Below are 22,614 nucleotides of genomic sequence, written 5' to 3'. Positions count from 1 at the left end.
AAGCTATATAAAGGAGCCCTATATATTGGGCAACTCAGTGGAAAACTAAGCTTTTGCTGACAAATGCAGTCTTGCATTTTTTCTTTTCAGAACAGGTATTGGTAAAGAACTAAATGATATTTCAACAAGACTGCTGAAGAACTGCTTTAAACCAAGTGTTTATTCCACATGCTTGCTAGGCCTGGAAATAGGAAAATATACCTGCAGTGTTATTGCACTGGTAACTTATGGCCTCAGTCCTGCAGTCCCCGAGGAGCACCATGTGAATACTGCTGGGCTAAGCCCTAGCACCTGAAGTGCACCCGGACACTTTACTGATAAACACAAACAATAAGTCCATGATAATTTCTAATGCCAGTGACAAATTACTATTACTAATATGAGTACCGGCATCAAAAAGTTGCCGAGTATCTCAGAAATAATTCATGCTGGCAATGATTTGCTAGCATTGCTGCAGTCTGCCAGAGGAAATATTTCAGGAGCCTGGAGCTGGCACAGGGGACAGGGACATCGCTCCCCCATGGTGGCTGTGCCAAGAGCTGCCAACACCGCTGCAGCGCTTTGCTGAGGAATAAAAGCCTTTTTGTCTTTCAGGCAATGCAATTGTCAGCTCTCAGGCTCTGCTGCCCAGATGGGGGGAACTAATACTAGGCCTTGCAGAACAGCCTCTGAAAGGCTGGCCTCAGACTCAGGGGAGTGGGGCTTGCTGAGCACCCAGCAGGGCTGCAGTAAAGCAAAGGGTTGAGCTTAAGCATCTCACACACAGCACTTCATGAAACAAATAGAAGGCAAAAAACCCTCTGATGAATACACAGGTTTCTCCAAATTGTAAAAGGCCACCTACAATTCCTTTTCTGCAGATTCTAAAATCAGGCAGGATCACTGGGAAGTACAACAAAAGTGAAATGGTACATTGAAGAATAACATTGTATGTGTGAAAACATAAATTTCTGTTCCTATGTGGCTCGCAGTTTTGATTTCCTCATGTATTGCTGTCACTAGTTACACATACATAACAAGCACCAGAGTGTGAAGAAAGCTGCATTTATTCACACTACTCTTTGCTGAGCTTTGTTTGTTTGTTTTGCAGTGTTTTGTCCTAGTGTCTGACAAACAGCATAATAATTGCCAAGAATTCTGGTGAGAGCAGCAGCAATGCTTCTGCAATGTCACCCAGTATGGCCAGTAATGGTTTTAATCTCATAGAGAAGCATTTAACTGCTGCAGTGCCCTTTAAATCAGTGTGCTAGGTACATGCATTAATATTTAATATTGAAAAGCAATATAAAAATGCATCAATGTTGCACATAAATAAATGCATTTAATTCAATTCACTTACAGCACAGCTGAATTTGGCCCACTGTATTGACTTTTGCAATTAAAAACAGAAGCATAAACAACCCAGCTGCTGAAAGAAAAAAACAAAACAAATGTGTTGTTGTGGGGAAAATATACCCAAAGAATGAAAGAAGGTATTAAATGATAGGTTAAAACCTCAAATATGAAACACGTATTTTTGTGTAGGCTAAGCAATTGGAAAGTGCTTGTGCGATCCTATGGCAGTATTTCCCTTACAGAAAGATGTATGTTGAAGAAGGAAGGCAAAAGCCAGCTAGTGGTAAGGTGTGTGAATCTCAGCAATAATCGGGTTCACTGCAGTGAGGTATGCCCAGCAGTTCTGGGGCTTTTCCTTTAATAAGCCCACCGACCTTGGAGTTTTCACAAGTGCTTGTAAATTAGCTCCACACTATCTTTGCTGTATGAGGACAGACTGCGTGTGCATCTATTACCCACATAATGAGTGTCAGAAAAGCAGGATTCAAATTTATGCTGCAGCCAATTAAAACTGGACTGTAAGACGTGCCAGGGGACTGCAGAGCAGATGAAGCTCCCTGCTGTTGCTGGAGAAACCTTTCACCCGTGGCCTGCGCTTTCAACTGTGGACCCCCGCACAGCCCCCCATAAGTTCCCAAAGCAAACACACGGTGTGCTGAGCATTTTCCCTGCCAGGCTTCACCAAGGACTTGGTTTGCAAAATTCTGCGCTTGGAGGGAGCGCAGACCACAGAGCAGCTGAAGTGCAAGATTGTTTCTGAGCAAGATGGTCCCGACCTACAAGTGCTTCCTGCTTGCTCAGATGCTCAGGCCTAGGAGATAAATCCTTTAAAAATCATTTTGCACTGAGACAAAACAACGCAAAGCTTCTAAAATGCCTTACAGTCAATGTGTTTGGAAATAAACCTGTGGATGTCTCTAGCTTCTTGTACCCACTGTAACCCCTTGTCACCCCCCTGCATCATCACTTACCTACACTTTGATGCTTTTAGTACTTCTGAGAAGGTTCCAGTTTTGAAACCTGAGAATTCCTGGGAGACAGAGAACCTTTCCCTAGCCAAGAAATCAAATATTCATATCTCACAGCTATATTACAGTTTGCTTCCCACAAAGCTAATAACCCCTCAATCTAAGTTACACACACAAGCTTCCAATATTGCCTTTTCTTTCCCCATCCCCAGGCATCATGCAATAGCTGCAACCCCAAACAGGTCAAATATTCCAGCTGCTCCAAAACATTCGGACTTAACCCACAAAAGCCAACTGGGGTCTTTGCACTTCATGCTGGAGGTATTCCCTTGGAGACTCTAAAATGTTCAGGGACTGATGAGAGCAGGATTGCACATATAAGCAGCAGTAAACACGAACTGATCACTGAAGACAACAGAATAAGCAGCAATCTCTTTAAGCACTGGTTTAATCAAAATGAAAGATCTTCCCTGCTCCAGACATAGCATTTGATCAAGATGCCATTGTGTATTTGGATCACACTAGGGTGAATGAGGGAACTACCAGGGAGTAGACATTCCTTTCGCTATGGACATTTCATATCAGCACCTCTTCTTTTACAGCTCTATATTGCAATGGTCCAACCTGTGTTGCACAGGTTGCTTTTCTGAGGAAGGGAATAGCAGTGGACAAAACCAGTACAGAAGCATCCACGGAAACCAAGATACTTATGAGATTTTGTGCTGATGTATTATGATTCAATATTTCCCAGGGGACAGACTACTGATGCCTTACCCTGTGGCACAGGAGCAGTGATGTCTCATGCTCAGTGACAGCTGCAAAAGTAAAATTTGCATCTCTTTCACTAACGACAGCCAAGACGAATTATGTACAAATGGATAAAGGCACCCTCAGCCTGGTATTGGAGGCTAATATGTCAATTCTGTTTGCCTGTATAATCTCTTGCCTCTGTAAAAGACCATGGTACCCTCACATCTATACCCAGTTTCAGCAAAATTTTCTCCATGTTTATGATGCTGGGCATTGCTCCTCAGCAGGCAGCAATAGGAAGTGGGATAAAGGAGTATTGACACCTGGGCAATACAAAGAGAGTGGCCAGAAATAGCACTTGGAGGCTGCTGAGAAAGGATAGCAAACAGAGGATGCGAGCTGCCTTTCTGCAGGCTACTGCTGGCAGGAAGATGGCATTACTCATTGTCTCAGAGACAAGTGTCATTTTCTCTGTCCTCCATGAAATTTTAAAATCTCCCTTGCTCAGGAAGGATCATTGGCTTTTGGGTGGGCCATGGTGGTGCCAAGGGTGGTGCCCCAGCACAAGGTTTCCCGTCTTTGGCCTGTCCTAACTGAAATGGAGCATCAGAGCATCCACCATAAGATGAGAGCAGAACCAGAAGAGAACCAGAACTAGAGATCTCGTGTCCACCCATGCACACCTGCAAGGCCAAGGTTCCAGTTTACCCAGGACACTATACAGACGCTCCAGGGACAGAGGAATACTCTGTCATATGCAAAAATAATTGTTTCGCCTGAATCTCCACACCTTTCAGCAGCACTTTTGCTGTAAAAGCACAAAATCTCTCTGGTCCTGCTCTACTCCCACGATTTCTCTGCCACTTTAAGGGATCCTGATGTGTGGCCTCTGATGCAGTCCCTTGCTGGAGACCCTGGCAGCAGCAGCAGGCCTGGGACAGGCATGGTCCACATAGTCTCACCAACTCCACCACCGTGGCATGATGCTGGGCCTGGCAGAGGAAGGAGGGGTGAATGACATAAGAGGCTCTTGTCTCGAGGATGTTCAAACAGCAGCTGGGGAATGAAGTTAGCACGTCGCCACAGAACCACGGGGAGCAGTTTATACACTGGCCATGTGAAAATGATATCACCGTTTTCCCAAACCAAAGCTTGTTTTTGTGACTTTCGCAGCTCCATATTGTCACACAAATAATGCCTTCATCCTAGGCCAACAAGGAGGCCAGACACTTGGCCTCTTCCATGGGCCTCGTCCCCAAGAAGAGTGGTAGTGCCTTACCTGGGAACATCAGCCCCTCCTGCACGCCACTGTATTTTGGACAAACTTAACAGAGCAACAACACACAGGCTTCCCTCCACAGGCAGGGATGGAAGTTTTCACTGACAGGTTTGCTGTACTCAATTATTATTTCCACAGATGCTTCCACAGCTCCAAAGTTACTGTATTTTTGCCCTGTCAAGTGCAGTGACCCATATTAACCTTCTTCATGGAAATCAATCATCTACTTATTTCCCTCTGCATGTGCTGCCTTCAGCAACAGATTGTTAATGAGGACAGTTAGACAGACAGAAGCCATATGATTAGGCCTTCACCTCAGAGGGCACTGTAGTAGCTGGCCCACTTTTCTTCCCTTTATCTCTGTTCTTAAGCACTGCCTTTCTCAAAGATAAAGGAAAAGAGAGGCAGGGGAGAAGACTGTCTTCCTGAAATCTGGCCCGTTACAGATTTTTTATGCTTAGGCTCAGCTATAGAAGTGATTTCTGGTACACACACAGGGCTACAATTGCAGATAATTGCTTGATTTAGGCCTGACTACTATGCCTTAATGATCTCCCAAACTGTCATGCTGTGGGGACACAATGCCTGGCATCTGTTGGCTGGACATGCTTGACTACACACACTTTGGGAGTGTCATGTTTTAAATATGCATTTGTCTCCAGAAAAGGAAAAAAAATTGCCTGACATGGCAATGAAGTGTTAGAAAGAAATCTTTTGGAGGCATAAGTGTCAGAGGGCAGAGGGAAGGTTAATGAAATGTGTGAGGTAACAGAAAAAATTTTCTATTTTTCCCCAGTGGTATCTGGTCATTTGCACTGAAGTGAGGGAAAAAATTCAAAATGAATAAAGCATTAGATACTAGACATTAAGTCAGAATTACAGTGCTGGAGCAGAGTTGTCTGGAGAATGAAATATAATACAAGTTGACCATCTGATTGCTATCAAGGCAGAGCACTGACTCCTCACAAGATTCCTCGCTGCAGCACTGCTCCTTTGGTCCATGGGTCGCCCAGTTCAGCACTTTTATCAATGGGAAAACAGTCTCATACTCTCATTATTGTCATTTTAATGCACAGACTTGCACTCCTCAGGCAAGGGAGTGGGGGGCAAAGAAAGCACGCCGATCACTGCATAATCAGGTGTGATGCCTTCATGCCAGCATGGGTGACGGATTGACCCAGTGGCTCTTCTCACTGCTTGTGGTTCGTGTCTCCAGCAGCGCCCCTGGAACCCAAGGGCAACTGCTGGCGAGAGAACGACAGCTGCACTAAATGTTGAGGGATGGGCCAGGTCAAGCCGGAGTACAGGAGCTGCTGCCTCCTCAACATGGGCAATGCAAGACATGTCCTCTCCTGCTGTGCACTGCTGGAGCTCCACCATAGGTCCGTGCATGTGCTGAGCAGCAGCAGCACCCACAGCCCAGGTCCCACAGGCTGGCAGAACAACCATGTCCAGCAGGTTCAAAGTTAAAAGTTCTTCACTGGACCAAGACCCACATGCCCGTGTGTGTTCCTTTACAGCCTGCATCTTGTCACAGCAGTGCACCTGATACCACATACTGCAAAAATCTCAGTTACAGCTTTACTTTAAAATGTGAGGTGAGAGCTTATACGTTCCCTGAGGGCAAAGAAGATACTGAAAAAATAGATATACAGCTCAGTAACAGAGAAGAACTGAGAAATATGAAGCCACGTTTGATGGGAATATATAGTTGTCTGATACCTGCCACCAAAGTTTTATCATACCAGGAAAACAAAAGGAAGAAGAACATATCATGAAATATCTTCGGGCAGGAAATATCTAAATCATAAGGCTAAGTGGTTCACAAATACCACTTTTATTTAATGTTGTCAACAAGAAGTCCAGAATTAATCTAAAATACGCGTTATTCAGAAATAACTCATGGAGTAATTTCTGCTAATGATCTTTGTTCTCACAAAGAGCTTGTAGCCACTCTTTGGCATTCAAAATTGTTTTGCTCTGTTTCATCTGGCTAATGAGTGCAAAACATTGCTTTGGTCATGTCAAGGTTTATACTCAGATTGCTGGAGCAAATTCATTCATCTAACAGTTTCAAAAACAGTTTCCCAACACTGTTCCAATACATTGGCATAATCCCTGTACATCTGCAGTGCAGAGTGTTAGGGAATAGATTGCCTTAGTTTATTGAATTATTTGGTATGCTGCTTCTTATAGGACTTTCTTAGAAATGGCTTATATAGAATTATACAGAATACTTATATAGCATAAGTAAGTCTGCTTAGACTGCAAGCTGTAAACTTTTGAACTTTCTGCCTCGTTAAGCAAAAAAGGCCACAGAAGATAAAGGGAGCTGCATTCCTGGAGATAAGTAAAGGTCAGAGAATCTAAGGAAGATAAAACAGAAGAATGTTTTGGCTATTGCCAAGACCTTACTTTTCTACCAGCTGCAGGTGCAAAATAACAACTACAGGACATGACTTTGATTAATGTCTAGTCAGGTTGGCCAAACAACTGCCCGCAGAGATAAGAAATGGCCTGCCTGATGAAAATGAAGAGATACAATGAAGAACAGGGAGAGCCCAGACTCTAAATATATAATTGGCCCAAATTAATGCATGAGGAGTGGGAAGCTTAGATTGTAAGGGTATAATTATCTAAGGTTATCTTTATTCAAGGTCCCTCTTCAGGAGGCACCCAGTTCAAGCTGCTCTACACTGTACCTTGCAAATAAATTATTATTTATGAATAATTTCTGGACTCCATGCCTGAAATCTCTGCATTGGGAAGCCTAGTGAAAAGAAACTTCCTTAACAAGAGCATAACCTCTATTTTCAGAGCTGAACAGTGCTGCTTAGGATCACGAGGCAGAAGCCATGGCAGCCCATCTCCAAGCCCCACAGCCTGACTGTCACTGTCCCCACCCCGAGGACCTCAATGGACCAGCAGGACTGCTGGAGATGGGCAGCTGGAAGGTGGTGTTGCCAGTGCAATGCCCGAGGGGTTGTGAGTTGCCCAGCTGATCCCCTGAGCAGAGACCCCAAAGCTCATCAGATGGTCACAGAACAGGGGGGATAACAAGCACCCCTGCTCTGTGTCCAGTCATCACCAATTCGCAGGACATCCCAAGGTGCAGATGTCCAGCTTGAGGGACACTGGTCAGACCGATGGTTTGTGGCTGTAGGGTGTCTCGGGGCCAGCCTGAGAAACAGTGAGACACTGTTCTTATATACCTGGCCTCAGACTATCAGAGGGCTGAATATCAGAGGGCAGGATCGTCCACAAGAGAGACACAAACATGCTGCTGACATGTGGACTCTTGTACTTCTTCAGGTGCCTTTCACAGTAATTCCATTCTCTACATTTTGTATGAGATCATGATGAAAAGCTCAAGAAAAATAACTGAAAACAAGTGGTGGGTCATAAGAAAGAACCAAAGGAAAGCTAAAGAGAAATCGGGGCAAGATATCCTGCTTATTCCCCCATATGCTTATATGAAGAATGGTGTACTTTACATTGTGAAACCATTTCTTAAGCACAGTTTGACTCATGGAACACATTAAGCAGCTTAAGTTTAAAAAGGAGAATTTTTAATTTATAGCAACCTTCTTTGGAAATCCTTTGAAAATTACTGGAAAAAATGCATTATCCAGGAGCTACATGTTCCTCCTCCATTAAAGGAAAGAGATTTGCAGGGTCCAAAACAACCACCAAACCACATGTGAACAAAGATAAAAGCTGTAGTTACAATAAAACATTTAATTTAAAGAACCATGAGTTTTGGTGTTGTTATAAGCTTTCATTATCCGGGATACATGCCAGCTTCCTATCAAATGAGATTATAAAGAAACTTCTCTTCTGGACTGGTTAACTTATGATTGCCCATCTCAGGACCTTTTCTATCTGTGCCTCAAAGCTTCTTCAGTCATCACTGAATACTGGATTAGATCAACAACTCATCCATTATAGCAATTCCCAAGCTCACACCCCAAGAAAGTATGTTAAAGAGGAATGCAAAACCAGCTTAGATCCTGCTTAAAGAAACTGGGGGGTTTTGATGTATTTACATATTAGTAACCATATACTCAGGCAATAAATTCTCCTTCCGTTGTCCTGAAAGTTTGTCCAGCCCAGCATGTGTTTCCCCTAACAATGAGGTTATTTTCAAAATACTAGTCAACACTGAAATGTCCATTTCAACTGAAACTACTTTAGTAGCTGAACTAGGTAATCATATGGTGGCCCATGTTATTGTCAATATAGTTGTTACAAGACACTTGTCTTGGCCATGCAAATGACAGGGAATATGTGAGAGCATTCAGTGTGCTTCAGTCTTCAGTTCTGCAGGGATTTTCAAAATGTGCAATAACAAAAATCACACTTTCTTTGATACTTGAGAATTCTCAGTAACACTGAACCCATGAAATCCTACTGGCAAAAATGGATAATGATCAGATTAGGTCACCCAGAACCGAATGCCTTTATTAATGTACCAAATCATGCAGAAATGTTCAAGCTGAATATATAGTCCTCTGTATAAAGCCTTCATAAACAATTCCCACTGTTTCATTCAATACGTCTACCATACAAAACATCAATTAATGTTCTTGCACATGTCAAATATTTAGAAGACCTTTTAACTTTTGCAGAATTCTATTTCTGTACAGGCATAATTGTCACAGAAAAGATTGCTTCTATATGCTTAGCATAGCTGGTTTTAAATTTCACCAAGTAAAACAGGCCAAAAGTCCATTTGAATATATTAATGTTACATTTAAAACTTAAATCTTCTCTCAGTTCATATTCTTCTTGGCCTGAAGTATTTATAGATAAGGTTTTTTTAAAAAAGTAACCTTTAGTTTTAGTTTCTGTTCTAGAACAAGTAATGCATGGATTTTACATAGTTCAAACCATTCAGCTTCTCTTTCTTCATGAATGCTATTCCTCCATAGCTGTCATTTTTTCTCCATCAGTGCTGTGGTGCAAAAGTTGTGCTGGTTTGGACAACAAGCTACATACAGTTGTGATACCAAGCACTATCCAGCTGCAGCGCTGGTTCTCCTGGTGCTGGCAGCCACAAGAGCTTTGTCATTATCTGCCTCGGGGAGGTTCCAACTTCCATCATGCTGTGAAGCAGCAGGGATTGCTAGGGTGAGATCCCCAAAACCATTTAAGGGTGTTGGAGGAGAGCGGAGTGAAGGGAAATCCTTTGAGAAATTAATGAAGTATCTGCACTGCATGTTATTATTTGCCGTATATCTGTTTTAACTGTCTTTACAACTTGGTCATAAAGAGTTTAAATCATTCCTTTGCTTGCATAAGGTTGTGCTTTCTTTGTAAGTGTGATGTCCACACAGGGGAGCCTGAAAGGCAGATTGTTTTATACAGCAGCACTGACAACATTTAAGTTTGGAAACAGGGATATATTTGTCATCAGCGACAAAGAGTCAGCTTGAAGGATGCTAGTGGCAAGCCCTAAGCTTCAAATGGCAAATGAGTCGTCCCTTATCTTGAGCGATTGTCTCCTGTTTCTTTGATTTGTTCCTTAGGATGAAAAATCTTCAGTGATAAGGAACTGATTCCCAGAGTAGAGCTAAATTGCATATCTGAAAGGAAAAATCCATATTTGAGATTTTGGCTATTAAAAAATCGTACCTCTGCTTTCGCACTTATTTCTGGGATGGGGCACTGTTGGCAATGTGAGTGTCAGGGCCTTGTGGATATGGGCACCCAGCTGAAACGACTCAGAGACAAGGGTGCCAGACAGGACTGTGGACACTGCTGCAGCCAGCCGCCTCCAGCAGGCTCACAAGCTTTTGGGGAGAGACCTTCCCAGAGGCCCAAGTGCAAGAGCAGGGGAGAGCTGGAGCCACAGGGGCTCACCGCATCGCACCACTGTCCTGTTACATCGCTGTCATATTGCTGGGCTACAGAGACAAATTGGGGACAGGCTTCCACATTGTGTGGGGGTCTCTGGTGAGCTTCAGCTGGGGTCACAAGTAACTGAGGGCATATTTTTCTGCAGAAATAACTTCAATCTTAAAAAAAACCCCAATATCAGAAAAGTATTTTCCAAATAGTTCCTGTCTGCTTAAAATAAATCCCTAAGGACTAACCTATATAATTCCACCATTTGGCATTTCAGGCTAGTTATATCCTGTACATTTATCCCAAAATAAGTACTGCTTGTATTAAGCCAGTATTAGTCTGGTATGCTGGATGTAGAGAGCACACAGAGTGAGAATGACCTAAGTATAAACATATGTTCTATTTTTATATTTTCAAGTGATCAAGTTAATCTGTGTGTACATCTTAAATGTGAGAGTTACTAATATGCCATAGCAGTTCAAACCAGCCACTTTAAAGGAGATATTACATTTCCTAGAAGGAGCAGAAAAGTGATTCTGCACGGATCTATGAAGATAACAATGACTGCCATAGGCTTTTACTGTAACTTGTCAACTATAAGGCACCATGTGAATAGAGCAGATCATAAAAAACATTCCAGTCTAACTTCTAGCAAAGCTTGTGAATGGGTTCTTGCTAAGAAATGTGGAAATGCAGATGACAAAGCAACTAAAGCAGAAAGAGAGGATTGTAGTGCTATTCATAGTCATTCCCTTGGTGATAAATTAAGTAATATTTTTCAAGATTTGCACATAGCTGTGTGATACTTTTTGATAATACAAAAATTTCACATATTGACTGCAATATAGTACTCTCTCTTTCAACAGGGGATAAAACTAGAGACTTGGCTCAGGTGCACATAATTATGTCTATGGGTACAGTTGTCTGAAACCCTGGAACTAACCAAGCTTTTTCCTAGCTGTTTCTTATTACAGAATTAAGAAATAAATAACCCAAGGTGGGTGTTTTTTTGTGACAGGAGAACTGCATTATGAAATTTTGTATCTGCAAAAAGTGTGCTACAGCCAAATAGTTTGAACCTTGACAACATATTATCTTTTGCAGATGATTTTGGAACACAGAGTGGAGAAACACTTTCCATTTACAGATTAATAGCAAAGTGGGTTGAAATTTGCTTCTAGATAATTGTTTAGTTCAGATATTAAATTCTGCAGCAAAATACACCATGGATAGTCATAACTTGATCCTGAAGACTGTAACAAATTCTGAATCGCTTTTCTTCATCTGCCAAAAGAATTTCAAAATTATAAAAAATTCATTTTGTCAAATATGAACATGCACAAATATCAAAGCATCCTCTCATAAGACAATTATGCCTACATCCTGCTGCTGAAAGGCTAAACATACTTATCAGCTATTATAATTTACTTCTGAATATCAGGTCAATTAGAAAAATCTGGTCTTAAATGCACCGAAATATACGAATAATGTGTTCCTCAAAGAAAAATTTGGAGCCCAGAGCTTGCTTCAGCAAACTATACAATTTGTTCCATAGTCAAAAAAGTATTCGTCTGGACTCACTTTCTAGCCAAGCAGGGGATGGGAAAGCTATTTCACTCCATCATACATTCAATCTCAGGCCTGACTGCGAAATTATGAAACTGAATTAGCAATTGAAGCAGGCTAATCTGGCTCTATTCTCTCCTATTTTCATTTTGCAGAAAATGATGCCGGCAATTCAATGTTTCAAGCTTGCTGGCAAGCTAGATAGCATTGTTTATAACAATAAGACTGTAGGCTGAGAAACACAGTAGTGTTTGTGCATGCAACTTTTAAGATCTTTATACCATTTGCACTCCATCAAAGTACCATTTTAAAAAATAACCTGGAAATTACAATGACTGAACTTCCGTTCTGGACAGCAGAAACTGTATTTTGGTAAGATGTACTTTGGACCAGACAGCAAGGAAGAATTAAAAATTCACCCTAGAACCAATGACATATAAAATAGATGCGTTCATCCCACCACAGTCAACGTGGAAGGGGTATCTGACTGACCATCCTCTCTTCTGGTCATGTATAACCTGCCTCATTCAGCACTCAGGGCAGATACAGTCTGAATTAAATCAGTCCACAGGAAAAACAAGAAATTCCCTCTCCATAGCGAAGGGGTCAGGCCATGATCCCTTTCCTCCCCACAGAAGCATCAGGTACACCTTTCCAGTGGCTGTGGGACATGGCCCTTCCTCCCCAAAGCAGACAGCAACCCCACAGGCTCCACCAACGGCACGCTTCTTCACCCCTCAATACTTCCCATTTCTCTTCTCCTATTAGCAGCCTCTGAGAGGCCTGGGACAGCTGAGATACCTGCAAACTCTTGTCTTGGAGCATCTCCAGGTCTGTACAGACCTTTACTGCATCGGTTAGATGGCACATTCCCACTTTCCTCCTAAACTCTGTGGAATAAATACCTCCCTTTGAAATGGAAGGTGCTGCACTGGTTGCACAGCAACAGCAGTTGAAGACACTGTACTGGGCGATGACTGGGTCCCAAGAACTAGAACGGGTAGGAAACATTGTCCTGTGTTTACCTCAAAAAGAGCTCAATAGACTCTAAATTACAGCTGCGAATCTTGCTCATGGGCTTTGGACTGTTCAGCCAGCACTTTGATCCTTCTCCCAGGTGGGAGAAGGATCAGTAAGATTTTACCCTCTGTAAACTTCTCGAGTGTTCCCATGAATTTTGCTTCAACTGTTATCTTTCCAAATGCAAAACTGTGCACTCCTGGACAAAATCAGAAATTTGCAAGAGGAGGACATTGCAGTCCACATCTGCTGTGCAGGACACAAAAGTGCTCTGCTCTTTCTGATACAACATTGCTTGCTGCCAGTAGACATAGTTCATTCATTTATGAATGTTATAGACATTTTCCTATGCAAACTTTACCATGACAGGCTGTTTTCCCCCACCTTCCATGAGATTGCTTTTAGTGGGCCAGCAGCAATGTTCACTGCCACAGCAATCACAGCCACAGTCACTCAATTTTTTCCCAGACTGAATTTTCAAAATACGTCCCTAAAGGGCATGTCTTTGAATAGCTTAGTCAGAATTGAATTTAGCAACAAACTTTTGACCCGGGAACATGGAGGGCTTGAGTCAGCAAGTCTGCAATGAACGTGTTCCTACAGACTTCTTCACTTAAAGAGAAGGTACAGGCAGCATGATGTTTGAGAAAGTAACATAATCATGACATTAGAACATCTCCCCACATTTACCGGCAAACAAGCTTGACACAGACCACAGCTGAGGTAGCAGTTGCCTTATTTGCTTTCTCTACAGTTACAGCAGAAATTTAGGCCTTTGTTTTCTACTTCAGATGTAATGGCATTTTAGAGAAGATGTTCCTTCCCTGGTAGAAGCACAGTATATCAATAGATCAATTTGTTTTCCTCAGAGGTTTCTGGTACACCTAATTGAAAATTGGATTTTTACAGATAAAATATCTTTCTGGAGCAAGAAGGGCCTTTGATGCTGGGGTCTTTTCTCTTATTACTTACATTCCAGTAATGGGAAACTCATTGAAGCCAAAACCAAGCACTACAGCCAAGCACGAACTGTTCTTTTGTTGCTACTGTGCCCCTTGTATTCTGAGCTACACTACCGCCTGGGACTGCAGTGCATATGCCCACACAACTGCTGCCAGCTCCTGAGTCACTGGGAAATTAAAAACAAAGCTGTGACTCAGCAAGATGGCAGTCAAGCCGGAAAATAATATAATACGCAACACAAACAGTAAACCTCAAGTAACTCAAAGCCCAAAGCAATAAATACCATAGAAAACCACCACTTTTCTACAAAAGGATATTCTTCATTAAAATGGCATCATCTATCACCAGCTGTTACAGCAGTTAAAACAAAACCAGCTATGAACACATCAATATCTCAGATGCTACTGTTTCTTTTTTCCTACATGCACAACAAGCTTAAAATAGATAATAAATGTGTTAGTGCTTGATTTTACAACATATTGTTTCTGCCAGCCCAAGATTTCTCTCTCTAAAAGCTTCTTAATTTGTAGGCTTCACTCGAGTCTGGCTTGGGTCAGCCTGTCACCCACCCCGTGAAATTCTCAACTTGGAGACTTCATCTCTCTCTTGATTTCAGATGGCTTCCAGGTACCGAGTTTTAACCTTCTCTTTCTCTGACCACCTTAGTAAAGCAGGAGAGACCAAGGAGAGAGGGGACTCGTGCAGAGCATGTGGTTTATCATTCCTCTCACAGGCTGGTTAAGAAATCTCTGAGTCCACAGAGAGCCTTGGAGGGAGCAAAGCAGAAACATTCATGATTGCGTTACTTGCTGAGCTTCATTTCTGGACTCTGCAGAAGATAAAAGGGTTTCCATGCACACTGGGGCAGTGCCTAGCCAGACCAGCCTGGTGTTCCCAGCCATCAGCCTCCTCTCCAGTTTCCTCTTACCAAAAGCAGCACAGACCTCGCCCATGCAGGAAAACATGCAAACTTATACCCATGCGCTATCTAATTAGTCTCAGTGGAGAGCAAATCTCAATATGTCAGCTCCTGCAAGCCACGGTGACCTATATCTACTGAGGATCTGCTTTCTAAAAGGCTCTCAGGGGGACATTAATTGGATCCAAGTGTAACATTCTCCATCACAGCTGCCTGTTCAAGGAGAGCTGTAGTGTAAGGGGTGAACAGGGAAGCTAGTGCAAGGTCGGAAACATCAAGTGCTCAATGTCTGAACATTATGTTTTAGGATATTTCTATTTCAACAGCACCCAGGTCAGGAACTGAGAGCCCGCTGGAGACACAGTTGTTTCCCACTCAGCTATAGAGCAGCCTGTAACACTGGGCACACAACTCTTGCTTTTACTCCCTCTCTTTTGAGCTATTATGTTTTACCTGGAGTTTTGAGTAATGAACCCTAAGATGAGATAAAACCCCATACTCAATCCAGAAAGAGCAAAAGAAAGCAAAAACATGAGGAAATAGTTGTTGCTTTATTTTTTGAGGTAAGGTTTCAGAATAAGAGTCTCATCTCAGACCTCCTCCACATGTTGGTGACACATGGCTTCCACCAGCACCCATTCTGCATTACCAGTGGCCATAGCCAGATGTCCCAGCCAACAGCAAACACTGAAAGCCATGACTGGGCTCCAGTCCCTACTACCCAGCTGAAACTCTCTGGATAACAGCCCTTCAGAGCCTGCCAGTCTATTGCACTTTGCCACTGTCCGTACACAGAATGCCCACGTCCTTTTGGATCATGCTCGGGAGCATTAAAAAAGGACTCTGCTGCTGTGGTCCTCTTATAAGGCATACTCCTTGGCAGGAGCTGGTGCAGGCAGTGACACATTTACTGTAGCATCTCACACATTTCCAGCTGCTGACCAGTGCCAAGAGTTTGTCTATAACTTCTCCAAAACACGGACAGCTGAGCTGAGCTCTACCTGCATCTCGCTCTGTTCATCATCTACTCTGAGCAACAGGATGGGGAGAGGGAAAAGACACCTGCCCCCTCCCCACCTCTGCACTAGGTCCCCACTTGCCTCAAGCTCAGTAACAACCAGGTGGCACTCAGTTGCTTCTCGGTGTGCCCACAGCATGACTGTTGTTTTACAGTGGGGGATGGACCTAAATGAAAGAGCCCAAACCAAGAGCTGAATCCCCCAGAGACCATGGAGGACACTGGTCTGGGAGCTTTCTCCCATGGTGACAGCAAGGCTGAAGGTGCTCTGCTGCAAGCTGAAGCTACAAAGGTTGGCAAGGCCCATCCAGCTTCTGAAATCAGCTTGCTTCTCCTCCTTGACTGGGGAAATGAAGGAGGCAATGCCATTTTTAAAAAGAGAGAGAGAGAGAGCCAAGAAGGAACTTCAGTGCCTCAGGCAGCAGAGCTAAGACAGATGGCAATCTGCTGGGGGGGAGATAACCACAAGGATTATAACAGCAAACCATGAGACCAATCAAATAACTGCTGAAGTAGAACAGTCAGTCTAAAATCAAGGAACATACTAAGGCTGAAGTTGATAAAAGCAATGTTTTGTTGATGCTTCCATAAGGAATACAGGCACAGCAACCATCAGGAAAGAAAAGAGGTGGCTGGGTAGTTTCAGCAGCCTACATTTAAAAGGATTTCTGGTGTCAGCTTTCAACAGCCAGTTTAAAAAAACTGAGACCTATTACCTCACCGGCTTGTGGGAAATTAGCCTGGATAATGGCCATTTATGCTAATACATGCACAAATCCCCTTGTAAAATACAGAACGCCTGCCCAAAACCTTTTGGATGCTCGGGTGGGGGAGCAGCAGCAGCAGATGCTTTTCTCTTTAAGACCTGAAGGCTCAGAGCATTAACTGCTATGATTTGACTGGGCTCCGTTTAAATAAAGAGTCAGGGTGATTTTTATGGCCATCATGCCCTCTGCTGATACAGGTGAAACACTTCACCGAGATGATGGTGCATGGCTGCTTTAGTAAGACATGCTCTTATTTAGGAAAGGCATGATTTTATTTGGCTGGTTTGGTTTTTAATGATGCTTTTCAAGCAAGTCCATAACAGAGATCTCCTGTCAAGGATTGGGCAGGAATACACTAACGTGAAAAAAGTTTTCCTGGCCGCTACTTATGAATTTCCCCCCTGGGATGAGTGTGAGAAGAGGAAGACCATGTCCACCTCCCCCTGGTGTCCGTGCACCTGAGATAAGGCAAGCAGTGGCTTGAGCAAGCAGGAGCGAACAAGGCCACACACTGCCATGTGTGTGAGTTACCCTATTTGCAGGGTTTCAATGTCTGAATTAAAAAATAGAGTAGGAATGAGAAGAAGCTTTTTACAGTAAATGAAAACTTCACCAAGTATTTGGATTTCCTCACTGTTCCTTCAGACATTTGTCTTTTCCAAATCATGTTTCTAACAAATATTTTCTCATAAAAGAAATCAGAGGAGGCAACAAAACTGTACTTATCTTACCAAATGAAATATGACGTATTTGGCATACAGAATATGCCAATATGGCAATACAGAATACCTATGACTTTTTCCTTAAGTAGTGGTCATTGAGCAAGGATCTCTAACCAAGCGTGTTTTGTCCTTGGTGTTTTTCAGTCCTCTAAGCAGGAGTGCCAGACTCTGTCTTGCCTGATGTCAGACATACAATTACACCACTGGGGCAGCCCCTCCAACCACTCTTTTTGGCTTTCTGTAGCCTTTTCTACCCAGGCCCAGGTGTTGTGTTCATTAGGGAGATTTCTAGTGGCATTCACTTCAACCCTTTCTAAAGTCTCACTGCTTAGTGTCAAACTCTTCTTTATAATTTTTTTTTAACCACTTTATTCTACTTAACTTTATGCCACCATTTTCTTTTTCCCATTTGTCACACTTGCTGTAGCAATAAGCCACTTTTCCCAGCAATCAGCCACAGATGTGTTATTTAATACCCTCTGATAAGGATATTTTTAATTTTTATTAAAGATATTACAAGCATTGATTTAAAATCTGTATGCATTTTCTACTTGAGTTTCAAGCAGATTGACTACAAGGTGTGTGCACAGGTGCACACTTGCATGGATAAAATCTGAGGAGTTCTGTAAAGATTTGCTATTTCCATCTCAGAAATGAATAGGATATTTGTTATCAGAGATGGAGACATAAAACTTGGAAAAAAGCTAATGTGGTTCAGTCTTACAAACTTTAAAGCCAAGGACTCTGGCGTCTGCCCAATAAAAATACTGTCTGATGCTCAAGAGAAAGGGAAAAGTCTCCTAAGGATCCAAGAAGCTTTGGAAACATTAATTAAATGTTGAAGTTTAGTTTTAAAGTCGATGCACTTAGGCTGACCCCTTGTTTGCATTGCTGCCTATGCCTAGCGAGTGACGTAGCCATCTCATGAAGCAACACCGGCTTTCCCAAGCCTCACCATTTCCCCGTGGGGAGGTAACGTTCATCACCTAATTCCCAAAAGGGGTGTACCTGGAAGGAGGGTGGCAGAGGAGGTTAACACCTTCACTTCCTTCCCTTCTTACCCACTTTCTCCTGGAGCAGCTGGGGCTGCTGCTACACAGCCTGGGGGAAAGCCCTGCTCATTCTGCTCAGGCAAGAAACACCAGGCATGACTAACGTGAAGGGAGTTGCCAGCCTCAGATTGTACTCCTGCAATCCAAAGAGAAAATGAATACTGATTCCCAAAGCTTAGAGACTGCAACACATACATATTTATGCTCAATCACTGTGTTATGGGCAGGAGATGTGTACACTGCAATGACAGCTTCATTTGGCACATACAATGAAATCCAAATGAAAAAAGGATCCCAGCAGGTCACCATTGCAACAAGACACTGCAGTCTTACTAACAGACCCATTGAGAAGGGGCCATCTCTCTTGAACTACCCCTAGTGTCACATGTGCTTTCACAAGTGGCGCAGGACCATGGCAGCAAGGGGTTTGCTCACAGAAGACAATCTTAGATGCACAATTTCTTGCCTTCTTGCTCACCTTATCAAGGATATGTATCTTTATATAAAAATGGATATGATTAAGTAATATATTCACCATTAATTGTTATTGCATAGCTTGCTTATGTTTGTTTAAGACAGATAATTACAATACATCATGCTATGTTGTGTACCATTAAACATATCAACAGTCATTGTAATCACCTCACAAAGACACAAACTGCTTTATTCACAAGAGTTTGACATGAAAGGTATATTAAGGGAGAGGATGTGCTGGAGATAAAACAGGCTTCGCTTAAGCCTTTGCCTGAGAGGAGTCTGATCAAACATGCTTTCCCATATTCTATAGTGCCTGGCTGATTTATTTTCACTTCTGAAAAGTAAGACCATCTCTGGGATTCTAACATGTTATAGAATAATTTGTCCTAACTTATCAGTTCACCTCATAGATAAATACATTAGTCTCGTAGATTGGAAGAAAAGCCTGGAGGTCTCCAGTCCAACCCCCTACTCGAAACTGAGTTGGCACCAAAATTAGATTAGGTGGTTCACAGCCTCACCTGGTCAGATTTTGTATATCTTCGAGGACAGGGATCCCACAGCATCCCTTGACAGCCTGTTTCAGTGTAACTATTGTAATGGCAAACTATTTCCTAATATCTGCTCAGAACTTCCTTTCTTGCAAATTGTCACCTTTTATCTTTATATCTTGGAGACGGCTCTGGCTCCATCTTCTCTGTAACCCCCCATTAGGTACTTGGAAACAGCAACCAGATTCCCTTGTAGGCTTTTTACCTCCCAGCTGAACTCGGTTCTCTCAGTCTTACTACCCATGAGAAGCAAATTCAGATGCATTGTCCCACCCTTGGCCCCCTACATAGGGCTCACTCAGGTGAACTGCTCACTGACATAAGAAACAAATTTTCATTCACCTAAACCTGCATTTTCAGTGCTAACTTCTAATTACTGCTGGGTTTCAGAAGTTTGATTTTAAAGGTTGACTACTTTCATTTATAGCCACAATTCCTATTCTGGCCTCACATCAGGAGCAGCAAAACACACAGAGCACGAAACACTGTGATTTGTGCAGCTTCCAGCTCAGCCAAACCCAGGAAATAGTGAGTTTTTCTGGGGTCAGGGCCACCCTGTGAGCTGCCAGGCAGGAAAGATGTGGTTGGGGATGGAAAAACAGCAAGGGTCAGTCTCTCTGTTGTCAGCTCTTCAGTCAATAGCCACAAGACAAACTCTAGGGCTAGTTAGGCAATATGTAGATAATTTTTTGGAGGGGAGGAGGGCACGGGGGTTTTTTTTGAGAAAAAAACATCTTGCTGACTGGATTTGGCAGCTGCTAGATTCCAAGAAAAATACCATCTTCAAGCTGTAACAACCCAGGAGCTGAACATGCCTCTCATGCTCCTTGTGGCCAGAGTTCAGCCTGGGGCTGACGGCAGGTAGCTCCTCCATCTCCAGGACTCTCCAGCTGCACTCCTCCTTCTTTCTTTCTGCTTTGTTCAGCTTCAGACACTCTTGCGTGGACACTGCTGAAACAGCTGAAGTTGCCAAAACACTCCCTTCCATCCCAACCACCTCTGACTTTTCCTCTTTCAAGCCCTCTCTTAATACTCCCCCTCCTCCATGAGTACCCCCTTCAGCCTCCTCCATGACCCTACCGCAGTCCCCAGCACCTGAGGTACTGCTGCATGGTATGTTTTACTCTGCAGAGCTCGAAGAGATTTTCTTTTTAGCCTCACATTCCAGTCTCTCAGGTTATTCCTATTGGTTTTCATTTTCCACGGCCTTCACTCCCTTTACAAAGTTGCCTTGACCATAAGGGCAGAGAGTAACACTCAACCTTCTTACAGAAATAATGTCTTCTCAACAGTGATGTTCACAAAAAAAAATATCGCCTTACCATCTCCTACATCCTCTGGATGACTAAAACTCATAGAGCAGATGTTTCAGTGAGCTACCCACAATGATGCTTAGATCAGAAAACAGTAATTATATTCTAGCTGTATGAAACATACATAGTGATTAACTATGAAAGCTCTTTGTGGATTAAAGTAATTGGAATTTAGTATGGTTTGCTTGGTTTTCCTAACCATCAGTCAAGACCTGGATAAGTGGAAAAATCAGCTTTCTTTAAAATATCCAGCTCCTCTTCTTTGGAGGCTTTATTGAGCAATCTGAAATAAAATTGTATTATTTAACTCCACTAAGATTCAAAAGAGCAAAAGAAGAATGGATACCAAACCAACAGATTTAACAGCTCCAGAAACACGTATTGTTACTTATTTTAGGGGCAGAAGAAATACCTGCAACTCCATTTTGTCTTCATGTGTATCAACTGCAGATCAGTGATGCTTCTAGCAATCATTCAGTTTGCAATTGCTATTTGAAAAAACATATTTAGGTAACCATAATATCAAGGAGGCATTTTGAAGTGGCTTAAAAGGGCCGGTTATTAAGATATGTTTTTAAATTAAGCATTAGGTTCAATAGGCCTATGTACCGTTCGTAGCAAGTGCTTGAGCAGCAACCATCTCTAACACACAAGGTGCTTATAAAATGGTAGTGCTGCTTATTTGAGGATCTTCCAGCAGCAATGGGTTGCAGTTTCTGTGTGATTCCACACAAACTAGACTCACTGTTCCCTTTTACTTCTTTGGTTGCCTAACTTCAGAGCCAAATTTGTCAGACATAGAGTTAATTCAAGATTGGTTTATTACATGAAATCAGTAACCGAGTCCAGAAAAGGCTCCTGAGCTGCTGAATGTAGCAGCTGTGTTGCGTACAGGGCTTGAACGCGTACCGCAATACTGCAATCTGAGCAGAGGTATCTCAGTGAAGAGCTGCCCCACCTAACAGTATTATTCAAGCTAAATGAGAAATCCATATGGTATAAGAGGGCACCAGTGATATCAGGGAGTACTGCCTAAAAATTCTTTAGCATTAGCAGAGGTGGTAAACTCTGGCCCTGGATTTCCATGGGCCAGTTCCCATAAATAAGGGTTGGAAAGACAGAGGCATTTTTGCCATATTGAGCACAAATGACCACAAGAGCACAAAATGTTAAGTTTTGGTTCCATCAACTCTGTGGGCGTGGAGATCATACAAAGGACTGAAGAATGCTTTCTTTTTAAGCTATGTACCATAGACCCATATGTCTATTGACATTCTTTTGAAGCCTTAATCAAGGATTATTGCCACTGCATTTGCTGGCACTCTGATTATGGATTACTCTTCTCACTCCAGAAGAGAACTGCCTGGCAAGAACTATATGAAATGTGTACGAGGATTACACCACCCATGTACAAAGATGTTATATGTAAACTGCAGGTACTGGAGAAGATTAATTTTGGTCTCCACAGCACAAGATTGCAAACTCACCAGTAAGAGCCCTTATTTAAGAAGAAAGATGTCACTTTTTTCTCTAACTGTGCCTTCTATAGTTGCTTCTAACATGTTCAGTAGTCAGGGTGATTATTGTCACTATGGTAAGACGTTACTTCAGTGTAACCACAAAACTATCAGTACAGCATGTATTTATAAAGTACTGGGGATATGTCCAAATTAGCTAAGAGCAGTGTAGCATCTGAATGGCTTTGTTCTGAATGCTAAATTTTATACCTGGCATTTTGAGTAGTCATGAACAAATTATAGAGCAGGCTACTGCTGCCCTTCAGTGGGAATTACTGATATAGCAGAAAAGGGTGCCAACACTGCAAAATAGGAGGAGTTCCTGTGAGAAAGGTCTGTACCTATTTTAGGCCCTTGAAGATGGTTCAAAAAACAAAGCAAAACAAAACAAAAAATACACACACACAAACACACCACCAAAGTGTGTGATAAGTACCTATCATGACAATTGTAAACAAAGAGACTCCTACCACGAAGAGTTTTTCCCTCTCCCAAGCTTTCTCTGCTAGAGGACCACTCACAGGCCCTCACCTATCAAAAGCCATGAGGG

The sequence above is a fragment of the Caloenas nicobarica genome, chromosome Z (genome assembly GCF_036013445.1).
Source record: "Caloenas nicobarica isolate bCalNic1 chromosome Z, bCalNic1.hap1, whole genome shotgun sequence".
In the NCBI taxonomy this organism is placed as follows: domain Eukaryota; kingdom Metazoa; phylum Chordata; class Aves; order Columbiformes; family Columbidae; genus Caloenas; species Caloenas nicobarica.
The sequence above is the reverse complement of the archived record's forward strand: the minus strand, read 5'-3'. Positions refer to the sequence as shown.